The sequence below is a fragment of the Vipera ursinii genome (genome assembly GCF_947247035.1).
Source record: "Vipera ursinii genome assembly, chromosome: 1".
Taxonomy (NCBI): domain Eukaryota; kingdom Metazoa; phylum Chordata; class Lepidosauria; order Squamata; family Viperidae; genus Vipera; species Vipera ursinii.
This window is the reverse complement of record NC_139512.1, coordinates 350484163-350495223: the sequence shown is the minus strand read 5'-3', so window position 1 is coordinate 350495223 and position 11061 is coordinate 350484163.

Here is an 11061-nt window from a genome sequence, read left to right as displayed (position 1 = left end):
TAAGAGGAGGAGGACAAGGAGAAGCAGGAGAAAAGAACAGGGGAAGGGGAAGGTGGGGAGGAGGCAGAAGAAAATCAAATGGAGCCTCTTTCAAATTGAATGGCAAGCTGCCAATGTAATATTGCTCATGCATATATATTTCCAGCATAATAATTACTAGAAAAGTGAAGGGGAATTGCAGATCTAGGCACACAGTCAGGAGAGGTTTACATTTGGAGTTTACAGGTAGTCCTCAACTTATGAACAGTTGTGGTCAGATGACCGAGATTTACAATACTTTTGCTGGAAACCGGTTTTTCCCTGGGTTTCCACCAAAAAATGCTCCATAGAGAACCAAAGGTCCACTAAATGACGGCCACAAAAAAGGTAGTAAAATCAGGCCGATTTACATGGTGACCGCTCTATGAACGCCTCTTGAGATTTACGCCTTTGTGTATAAATTTGCACGAGGGATTTGCTCCTAGTCATTCATTTATGGCAAAACAGGGACTCCTGTGGCAATCGCCCAACTGAGTGTCTCCAAATTAATTGTCCCCTAGATGTCCTCCAGGTGTGATGGATGTGAGGCTCTTCCTCAGAGTCACATGAAAGTGCTTCCCACCCACCCCCACCACCCACCCCCAGTCCTTGAAATAGCATAAAACTACACCAGTAGTGAAAGATAAATTAAGGAAGGTGTTCAGTGGGTTTCCTTTGCCCTCCCACCACTCAGTCAGTATGAAAAGCATCCACCCATTGTGATCCATCCTTGACTGGGGAGGAGGCAAACAGACCTTAACAAAATAACAGAGATGGAAGGGACCTTGGAGGTCTTTTAGTCCAGCCCCCTGCTCAGGAAGGAAACCCTATACCAGGGGTAGGCAACCTTGGCTCTTTTATGACTCATGGACTTCAACTCCCAGAATTCCTGAGCCAGCATGGCTGGCTCAGGAATTCTGGGAGTTGAAGTCCATGAGTCATAAAAGAGCCGAGGTTGCCTACCGCTGCCCTATACCATTTCAGGCAAGTGGCTGTCCAGTCTCTTCTTAAAAGTCTCCAGTGATGGAGCACCCATAACTTCTGGAGGCAAGCTGTTCCACTGATTAATTGTTCTAATTATCAGGAAATTTCTCCTTAGTTCTAGGTTGCTTCTCTCCTTGGTTAGTTTCCATCCATTTCTTCTTCTCCTGCCTTCAGGTGCTTTGGAACATAGCTTGACTCTTCTTTGTGGCAGCCCCTGAGATATTGGAAGACTGCTATCATGTCCCCCCTCGTCCTTCTCTTCATTGAACCAGGCATACCAAATTCCAGCAACCGTTCCTTATATGTTTTAGCCTTCAGTCCCCTGATCATCTTTGTTGCTCTTCTCTGTGCTCTTTCTAGAGTCTCAACATCTCTTTTACATCGTGGTGACCAAAACTGGATGCAGTATTCCAAGTGTGGCCTTAACAAGGCCTTGTAAAATGTTATTAATACTTCACGTGATCTTAATTCTATTCCTCTGTTAATGCAGCCTAGCACTGTGTTGACTTTTTTGGCAGCTGCAGCACACTGCTGGCTCATATTTAAGTGGTTGTCCACTAGGACTCCAAGATCCCTCTCACAGTTGCTACTGTTGAGCCAGGTACCACCGTCCTATACTATACCTGTACATTTGGTTTTTCTTGCCTAAATGTAGAACCTTATTTTTTTCACCATTGAATTTCATTTTGTTAGATAGTGCCCAGTTCAAGTCTGTCAAGATCCTTCTGTATCTTAAGCCTGTCTTCTGAAGTGTTGGCTATTCCTGCCAGCTTGATGTCCATCTATCCCCTCCTCCAAATCGTTGATGAAGATGTTGAAGAGCACTGGGCCCAGAACAGAGCCCTGGGGCACCCCACTACACACTTCCTTCCATGTAGATGTAGTTCCATTGAGGACCACACGCTGAGTACGGCCTGTCAGCCAGCTACGAATCCATCTGGTGGTGATGCTGTCTAACCCACATTTTTCTATCTTATCAAGTAGTAGGTTGTGATCTACTTTATCAAATGCCTTACTGAAGTCCAAGTAAATTATATCCACAGCATTCCTCTGGTCCACTAATTTTGTTACTTGGTCAAAGAATGCAATAAGATTTGTCTGGCATGATCTGTTTTTGACAAACCCATGTTGGCTTTTAGTAATGACTTTGTTTGCCTCTAGGTGTGTTCGTTGATTCGTTGTTTGATTATCTTTTCCAGAATTCTCCCAGGTATTGAGGTCAGGCTGAAAGGTCTTGTTATGTATGCAGGCACCTGCATAGCAACAACCACCACGGGGTGTTGGCCTGAACGGTTTTGGCGGGAAACCCAGTTTCGGCGGGAAACCTAGGGCCAACCCCATTGGCTGTCCGCTTACCTGGCTAGGTATTTAAGGAGGCCAGGTAACCCTCACTCCCCAGTACGCTACCCCCCTCCAATAAAGAGCTGAACACGTACTACGGGTGGCGTCTCTTCCTTGCGTCGGACCCACTACACAATAGGTCTGTAATTTCCTAGATCCACTTTTTTTTCCTTTTTTGAAGATGGGAACTGCATCAGCTCTTTTCCAGTCCTCTGGTAGTTCCCCAGTGCTCCAGGATTTTTGAAAAGTATAGTTCAGTGGTTCTGAGATCACATCTGCCAGTTCCTTGAGAACCTTGGGGTATAATCCATCTGGTCCTGGTGATTTGAACTCGTCTAGGCTGGACAAGTGCTCACCGTTTTCTTGCCTATCTTAACTTGTGCTTTTAATCTGTTTTTTTATGGTACTGTTTTTGATAGGTAGGACTGTTTTTTTCCCTTTGTGCAAAGACAGATGCAAAAAACAAGTTAAATATTTCTGCTTTCTCATTGTTGCTTGTCACCTTCTTGCCACTTTCCCCCACTAATGGTCCAATCATTTCCTTAACTTTTTTCTTGTTTTTTACATGTTGAAAGAAGCTTTTTTTTGTTATTTTTGACTTTGGTCGCAAGCCTGAGTTCATTCTGAGCCTTAGCTTTCCTCACTTCATTTTTGCAGGCTCAGGCTATTTGCTGATATTCTGCCTTAGTTATGTGCCCCTTACGACCATCACAGCAATACCATGGTCACATGATCAGAAATCAAGTGCTTGGCAACTGGCATATATTGCAGCATCCCAGGATCATGTGATCACCATTTGCGACCTTCCCAACCAGCTTCCAACCTGCAAAATCGATGGGAGAAGCCTGGTTCACTTAACTGTGTGATTCCGTTAGCAATGGCGATTCACTTAACAACTGCAGTAACAAAAAATGGTCGTAAAAGCAGGCATGACTCACTTAACAACTGCCTTGCTTAGCAACAGAAATTCTGGTTCCATTTTGTAGTCGTAGGTTGAGGACTGCCTGTAGGGAGCAATGGAAAAATCACCTGCTGCCTGTTCAATTCCGAACTGCTGGAACTTTCCTTAATCTGAAAAGGAGATTCCCTTCAAATCTGTGGTGTGAAAAAGAGAGAATAACAGTGGGGAAGAAGAAAAAACCCTTAAAGCTTTGCTAGGAGGGCCTTCCTTCTACACTTCCATGTTGTTTTTATTGGAACAAAAGAAGTATACCTCCCTTTTTCTCATTCCTCACGAAGAAATATTGTCTGTTTCCAAGGAGACATACAGAACTGCTATTTATTCATTTTAAATCCAGTGCTACTTACCCATGGCTGCTATTCCTTTCTCACATTTATCTTTCTTTGCAGGCCAAGTCAAAATGTCCACAGTATCCAGGGGCCAGAAGGGAGAACCTGACATTGTTCCCCCTAAAATGGTGAAGAGAAGCTGGACTGGGCCTATCCCCATTGCATCCTTGGTGAAACCACACTAGATTGTGCCCTCAGAAAGCACTAGTTGAGGAGATGAGGAGAACGATTGCCTTACCTCCGAAGGAGCTAAAAATGGCTTTAATTTGCCTTAAAGGTGGGCTGGAAAGAAGAAATATTACAAGAAGAAATATTACGAGGCACAAAGAAGAGGTTATGGGACATATTCATGGCATAGTTAGAGGGCTGTGAGGAGGAACTGTGTGTGTTTCACCATCCCCAGCCAATACAACATTGGCAATGTCTAGTACAGGGGTAGGCAACCTTGGCTCTTTTATGACTCGTGGACTTCAACTTCTGGGAGTTCAATTCCACGAGTCATAAAAGAGCCAAGGTTGCCTACCCCTGGTCTAGTACATGTGGAAGATGGGATTGGCCAGAAAAGCTGGTTTCAGTAAATATGCATCTGCAGGTTCCCTGGTGCTCTCTGAGCTTGGTTGTTTTCTTGCAGACGTTTCATTACCAAACTAAGTAACATCATCAGTGCACAGGTGATGACATCCAGTTTGGTAATGAGACGTCTGCAAGAAAAAAACAACCAAGCTCAGAGAGTGCCAAAAAACCTGCAATTCAATCCTGAGCTACAAATATTCCCTTCTAAATATGCATGTCATACGCTGGGCTCAATCTTCTACTGGAAGCAGGATGATTGATTGTCCATATATTTATTTGGTAAGGTAGCCTAGGCAGTTCATCTAAGCAAAACCAGTCTATTTATGAAACGTTGGCTGGAATTCTTCTGCCTCTTCCCACAGAAACACAGAGGCGCTATTCAGTTGATGCTCTAATGAATCGAATGCCAGATGCTGCTGGTATTGTCATGTGCTGACTGTTTATGTTTTTGCACAGTTTTAATAGAAAATAATGCTGTGGTAGTCAGGGAAAGGGACTGGGCTGGATTTAACACAAAAGAACAAGAAGCCAGAAATTATTGCCATCCCTGCATGGAAGAAAAGACGGGGGCAGAAGGTTTTAAATTAAGCTATGTTTTTTCTCCTGGTTTCAAGTAAATCCTGAAATGATGTGAATTTTTACCCCTGCCCTCCTTCTTTCCTCCCTCTCTTTTCCCCTTGCCTTCCTTCTGTCCTTCTTTCCTTAATCTTCCCATCCTTCCTCACTTCCCCATATTCCTTCCTTCCTTCCTCTCTCCCCTTCCCCATATTCTCTCTCCTTCCTTCCCTTCTTTCCTTCCCTCTCCTTTTCTTTCTTTCTTTCTTTCTTTCCTTCCTTCCTTCCTTCCTCTCTCTCTCCCCTTCCCCATATTCTCTCTCCTTTCTTCCTTTCTTCCTTTCCTTCCTTCCCTCTTCTTTACTTATTTATTTCTCCTTCCTTCCTTCCTTCCTTCCTTCCTTCCTTCCTTCCTTCCTTCCTTCCTTCCTTCCTTCCCTTTCTCCTTGCTTCCATCTTTCCTTCCCTAATCCACTCTACCTTCCTCCCTCCTCCTTTCCATTCCTTCCTTCCTTTCTCCCTCCCCTCCCTCCCTCCCTGCTTCCTATCCTTCCTTGCTCTTGATAGAGCAGCCATGAAGGCCTTGTACCAGATATTCATATGCCATGATGCATACCTTCCATGTTCAGCATCCAGCATATTCTCTGTGGTGCTCTGTCTATGGAGGCAAAAGTTGCACTTCAAACAAGCGGGATAGGAAGAGCATTGAGGCCTTTGAACTCCCGATGTCGGAAAAGAATACAGCCAAGAGAACAAACCAAAAAGGATCATCAAGCAAATCAACCCAGAGTTCTCACTCAAAACACAATGACTAGGCACAAATTACCCTACTTCAGGCACATTGTGCAAAGACCCAGCTCTCTGGAGAAAGCTTGAACACTGGGAAAGGTGGAAGGAAAGAGGAAGAGGGAGACGACCCACCCACAAGGTGGATGGACTCTGTTAGAGCAGCAATGGATGCACCGTTGGAAGCTTTGATAACCAAATTAGGGGCAGATTATTATGGCGGGGGGAAATCTAGCTATGTGGTCACTAAGAATTGATAGTGACTTGATGAAACATCATCAGTTAATCAGTCTAGAGCAGGGGTAGGCAACCTTGGCTCTTTTATGACTCGTGGACTTCAACTCCCAGAATTCCTGAGCCAGCATGGCTCAGCTTGGAAACCTCTCCTTTTCCCCTCAGCATGCCTGGCTCAGGAATTCTGGGAGTTGAAGCCCACAAGTCATAAAGCAGCCTAGGCCTAGGCGTAGGCCAGGGGTAGGCAACCTTGGCTCTTTTATGACTCGTAGAAATCAACTCCCAGAATTCCTGAGCCAGCATGGCTCAGCTTGGAAACCTCTCCCTTTCCCCTCAGCATGGCTGGCTCAGGAATTCTGGGAGTTGAAGCCCACAAGTCATAAAGCAGCCTAGGCCTAGGACTAGGCCAGGGGTAGGCAACCTTGGCTCTTTTATGACTCGTGGACTTCAACTCCCAGAATTCCTGAGCCAGCATGGCTCAGCATGGAAAACTTCTCCCTTTCTCCTGGCTGGCTGGGAGTTGAAGTCCACGAGTCATAAAAGAGCCAAGGTTGCCTACCCCTGGCCTAGAGGTTTTAACAGACCATCATCTGAATATTTATTTATTTATTTATTTATTTATTTATTTATTAGATGAACAAGCCATGCAGTGTAACAGTTAAAGACCAATGCAATCTTGGGCTGCCGTAACAGAAGCATTGCATATCAATTATAGGAGGTGCTTATTCAGCTCTATTCGATGCTGGTGGATCCTGTACTGAAGAGGCGAGGGGGGGGTGGATCTGATGATCTCTAAGGCCCCTTCCAACTCATATATAAGATGGTTTCATACATCCAGCAAGGGCATTCTTTATTTTTCTTTTTAAAATGCTGCAAAAAGCTTTAGAATAAAGGCTACAAGACACCACAGACTGCTCTAGACATCCTTATGATCCTCGAAACTCCTTTTGTGGAAATACATTTACCAACATTTACCCCATTTACATTTACCCCAACACCCCTCCCCCCGAGTCCAAGGTAACACATGGTGAACCTTTATTATGTGTCATTTCAAACAGCCTCCCCTGGTGTGCAGCAACTCAAAGAGGAGACAGGAAAGGAGAAGGCAAGGTTAAATTCAAAGCACAATAAGCAAGTTTTATTATGAACTGGAAAAGGGAAAGATGGAGGAGGGTCGATAGGACAACTAGAAGACGGTGAGTTAAAAAAACCACGCTGCACCGAAAAATGCTATGTGTCCAAAACACAGTCAGTCCTCAATTTACAACCACAACTGAGCCCAAACTTTCCATCGCTAAGCAAGGCAGTTGTTAGGGGAGTTCTGCCCCATTTTACAACCTCTTTTGACACAGTTGTTAAGCGAATCACTGTGGTTGCTAAGCAGCAAATCATAGCATCATTAAGCGAATCTGGCTTCTCTCATCGACAGTGCAACTCTCCTAAATACATGCCCATTGCCTGGCACCCAAATTTTGATTATGAGCCGTGGGGACACTACAACAGTTGTAAGTGTGAAAACTGGTAAGTCACTTTTCAGTGCCATTGTAACCTCAGTCACTAAACAAATGGTTGTAAGTCGAGGATCATCTGTATATGGTGCAGGGAACATTGGGAGACTATGAAATAATCTCAGTCTGGTGGTTAGAGAGAGGATTTCAAGGAGAGGATAAAATAACACCTGCTCTAAGGCTGGATTATTCTAGAACAGGGGTCTTCAAACTTGGCCCTTTTATGACTTGTGGACTTCAACTCCCAGAATTCCTCAGACAGCATTGAAGTCCACAGGTCATAAAAGGGCCAAGTTTGAAGACCCCTGTTCTAGAACATAAAACCTCAGCCAATAGTTCTCTGATAAAGAGATTTCACAGGTCGTCCTTGACTTACATTTCATTTAATGATTCTTTGAAGTTACAACGGTACTGAAAAAAGTGATCTAGACCATTTTTCATACTTAAGACCAGTGTAGCATCCCCATAGTGACATGACCAAAATTTGGACGCTTGGTAACTGACTCGTATTTATGACGGACACAGTGTTCCCGGGGTCCTGTGATCAGTTTTTACAACCTTTTGACAGGCAAAGTCAACGGGGAAGCCAGATTCATTGAACAACTCTGTTACTAACTTAACAGTTGCAGTGATTCGCTAACAACTTTGGCAAGAAAGGTTGCAAAATGAGGCGAAAGTCATTTAACAATTCTCACCTAGCAACAGAAACTTGGGCTCAATTGTGGTCGTACGTCGAGGACTACCTGTAACAGTTACCTTAAAGCAGGGGTCTTCAAACTTGGCCCTTTTATGATTTGTGGACTTCCAACTCCCAGAATTCCTCAGCCAGGCACCTTGGAGTCCTAGTGGATGATCATTTAACCATGAGCCAGCAGTGTGCAGCAGCAACCAAAAAAGCTAATACAATCCTGGGTTGTATAAACAGGCATAGAATCAAGATCATGCAAAGTACTAGTACCACTTTATAAAACCCTAGTAAGACCACACCTCGAATACTGCAGCCAATTTTGGTCACCGTATCACAAAAAAGATGTTGAGAGTTTGGAAAAAATTCAGAGAAGAGCAACTAAGATGATCAAAAGGCCTGGAAACCAAAACATACCAAGAACAGCTGCGGAAATTGGGTTTGGCCAGTCTAAAGAAAAGAAGAAATAGGGGAGACATGATAGCATGTCACAAAAAAGAGGGGGTTAGGTTGTTCATCAGAGCACCAAAGGACAGGATGAGAAACAATGGCTGGAAGCTGATCAAAGATAGAAGCAACCTAGAATTAAGGAGAAACTTCCTGACAGTGAGGACAAGCAACCAGTTGAACAACTTACCCCCAGAAATCGTGGGTGCTCCATTGCTGGAAGTTTTAAAAAAGAGACTGGACAATCACCTGTCTGAGATGGAATAGGTCCTCCTGCTTGAGCAGTGGGCTGGACTAGAAGACCTCCAAGGTCCCTTCCAGCTCTACTCTATTTTAATTCTCTTGGTACCCAGTAGATTCCCTACCTCATCTGATTTTATTTTTGAAAATGTTATATGATAAAATGGGAAGCTGGAACATTGCCAAGTTGTGCGAGCCTCTCTGATCCCCTTAAAATGAAGGATGTCTCTGGGACCTGGAGGGATTCTTGGAAAGCAGATTGGTAAATTGCTTTATCAAGAACTTTGGAAGCGTGCCCAGAGGCCCAGCAGAAGGTGGGCAGGGACCAACGTATACTGCAGCAGGAGCAGAGGTATCTGCAGCACCAGAGGATCGTAAAACGACTTCAGCGGCCTTGGGCTGTCCATTGCAACACAACGGCCTCTTGTGTACTTGCAGGCAACAGCATTGGTGCATGAACAGAAGGGGGCAGAATTTGCATTGTATCAATGCAGGGGTGTTGTTGCAGCTCCTCCTCTAGATGCTCCTAGGTAGCAGACAGTCACAAAGGTATCCTTGTCAGTGATTTTATAAACCCATCCTTTGAGCTTCCAATCCAAAAGATGTTCACCATCTATCAAAGGTTCTATCTCCTTGTTTTATTTATGTATCTGTCTGTCAATCAGATTTATATGGTTGCCTGTCTCACAAGTGACTTTTATTTTAATATTAAGGAAGGCGGCATTTTCCAACCTCTGCAAATTTTAAGATGTGTGGACTTCAACTCCCAGAGTTCCCTAGCCAGCATGTCATGGCAAATCTAAGAGAAGTGGATTTCAACTCCCAGAATTCTCCTTAGACAGCTTGCCATTGCAACTCTAAGATGGGTGGACTTCAACTCCCAGAATTCTCCAGCCAGCAGCATCTTAAAAGTTTCCAGGCTGGAAAACATTTTACGGTTTCTCTCCACTAGGAGAATTCTGTCCATTATAAACCATCTTTGGAATGCCTGCTCATAGCTATGATGAGCACAAGAGATAGGGCCTTTTCTGGGACAAGGTTACTATGGTAGAATAACTCAAGTGTCTTTTGAGCCTTTACTGACTTACTTTGTATTTTATTGCTGTTTTCAAAAAAGATAAAGACCGGCCCGTAAGGCGAGATGGAGAAAGGCAAAGGCCCAGCTAAGCCACTCATAGTTGTTTCTTCTTGGTTGGTTTGCCCTCTGGTGGAGGATAAACAGTTGTGTTGCATACCTACCGTTTTGATTTTACAAATCAGTTTGCCTGTTTTCTTGATGGACAATATTGTCCCATCTGGCAGACTGGAGTAAGATCAAGATGGGGGTCAACTTTGCTTATTGGAAGCGCCCTGGGGAGGTTCTGAATGGCAAAGTAAATGGGATGCTGCGACCATCATTAAGTACATGCTGGTTGCCAAGTGCTCCAGTTTTGATCACGTGACTGCGGGGATGCTGCCACTGTTGTTAATTGCAAGGAGCAGTCATAAGTTGCTTTTCTTCAGCATCAGTCATTAAACGAATGGTTGTAAGTCAAGGACTAACTGTATTTCTATGCCATGGGGAAGGCAGCTGCCAATTGCTGATGGATGTGAGCGAGAGGGTGGAGGCAGAGCCTGGACACTAACGGGAGGATTGTCAGGCATAAATAACCAAGAGATAAGAATTCCTTAGTAGCTTATCTCAGGGCTTTTCAACCAGTGGTACGGGTACCACCTGTGGTACATTGGCACCTGGCAGCTGGTATGTGACCATCCTAGAAAAGTGGTATCGGGGGAGGGGAATGAGCTGAACTGGTGGCAGCACCGCACAAGCCTGAGCGAAAGTTGGCTGGAGCTGCAGGGCTGTCAGGGCTCAGTGAAAGCGCCTGGATCATTGCTTCTTCGGGGCTATCAGGGCTCAGCAGAAGCACCAGGATCAGCACCAGGCTCCAGCTGGAGCTTGGTGCCGATCCTGGCGCTTCTGAGCCCAGAAGAAGCGCCGATCAGCTGGAATGTTGCAGCATCTCCAGGGTCTTGTGATTTACATTCAGATACTTTGCAACTGATTCATATTTATCACCGTCAGTGTCCCAGGATCATGTGAAGTGACCAAAACCTGCTGCAACCACCCAGCAAGGGGGGGGGAAATAAAAATGACACACACACCCCATCCCACCCCCGCTGCCAATTCTCAACAGAAATGCTCACAATGAAAACCTCAGACAGGAGGAAGAGCGCCACAAACAGACAGACAGATTTATTTCCTGCCTTTATTATTTTTTACGAATACTGTAATTCATAGCTGCAAACATATCCAATGCACCTTCTTCCTCCTCTCCTCTTTTCCTATTTTAAGAGGTTTAAGAGGTGCACAATGGGGGTTATGTGTATGCTCATGTGTGCTCTGAATCTCACATTTTG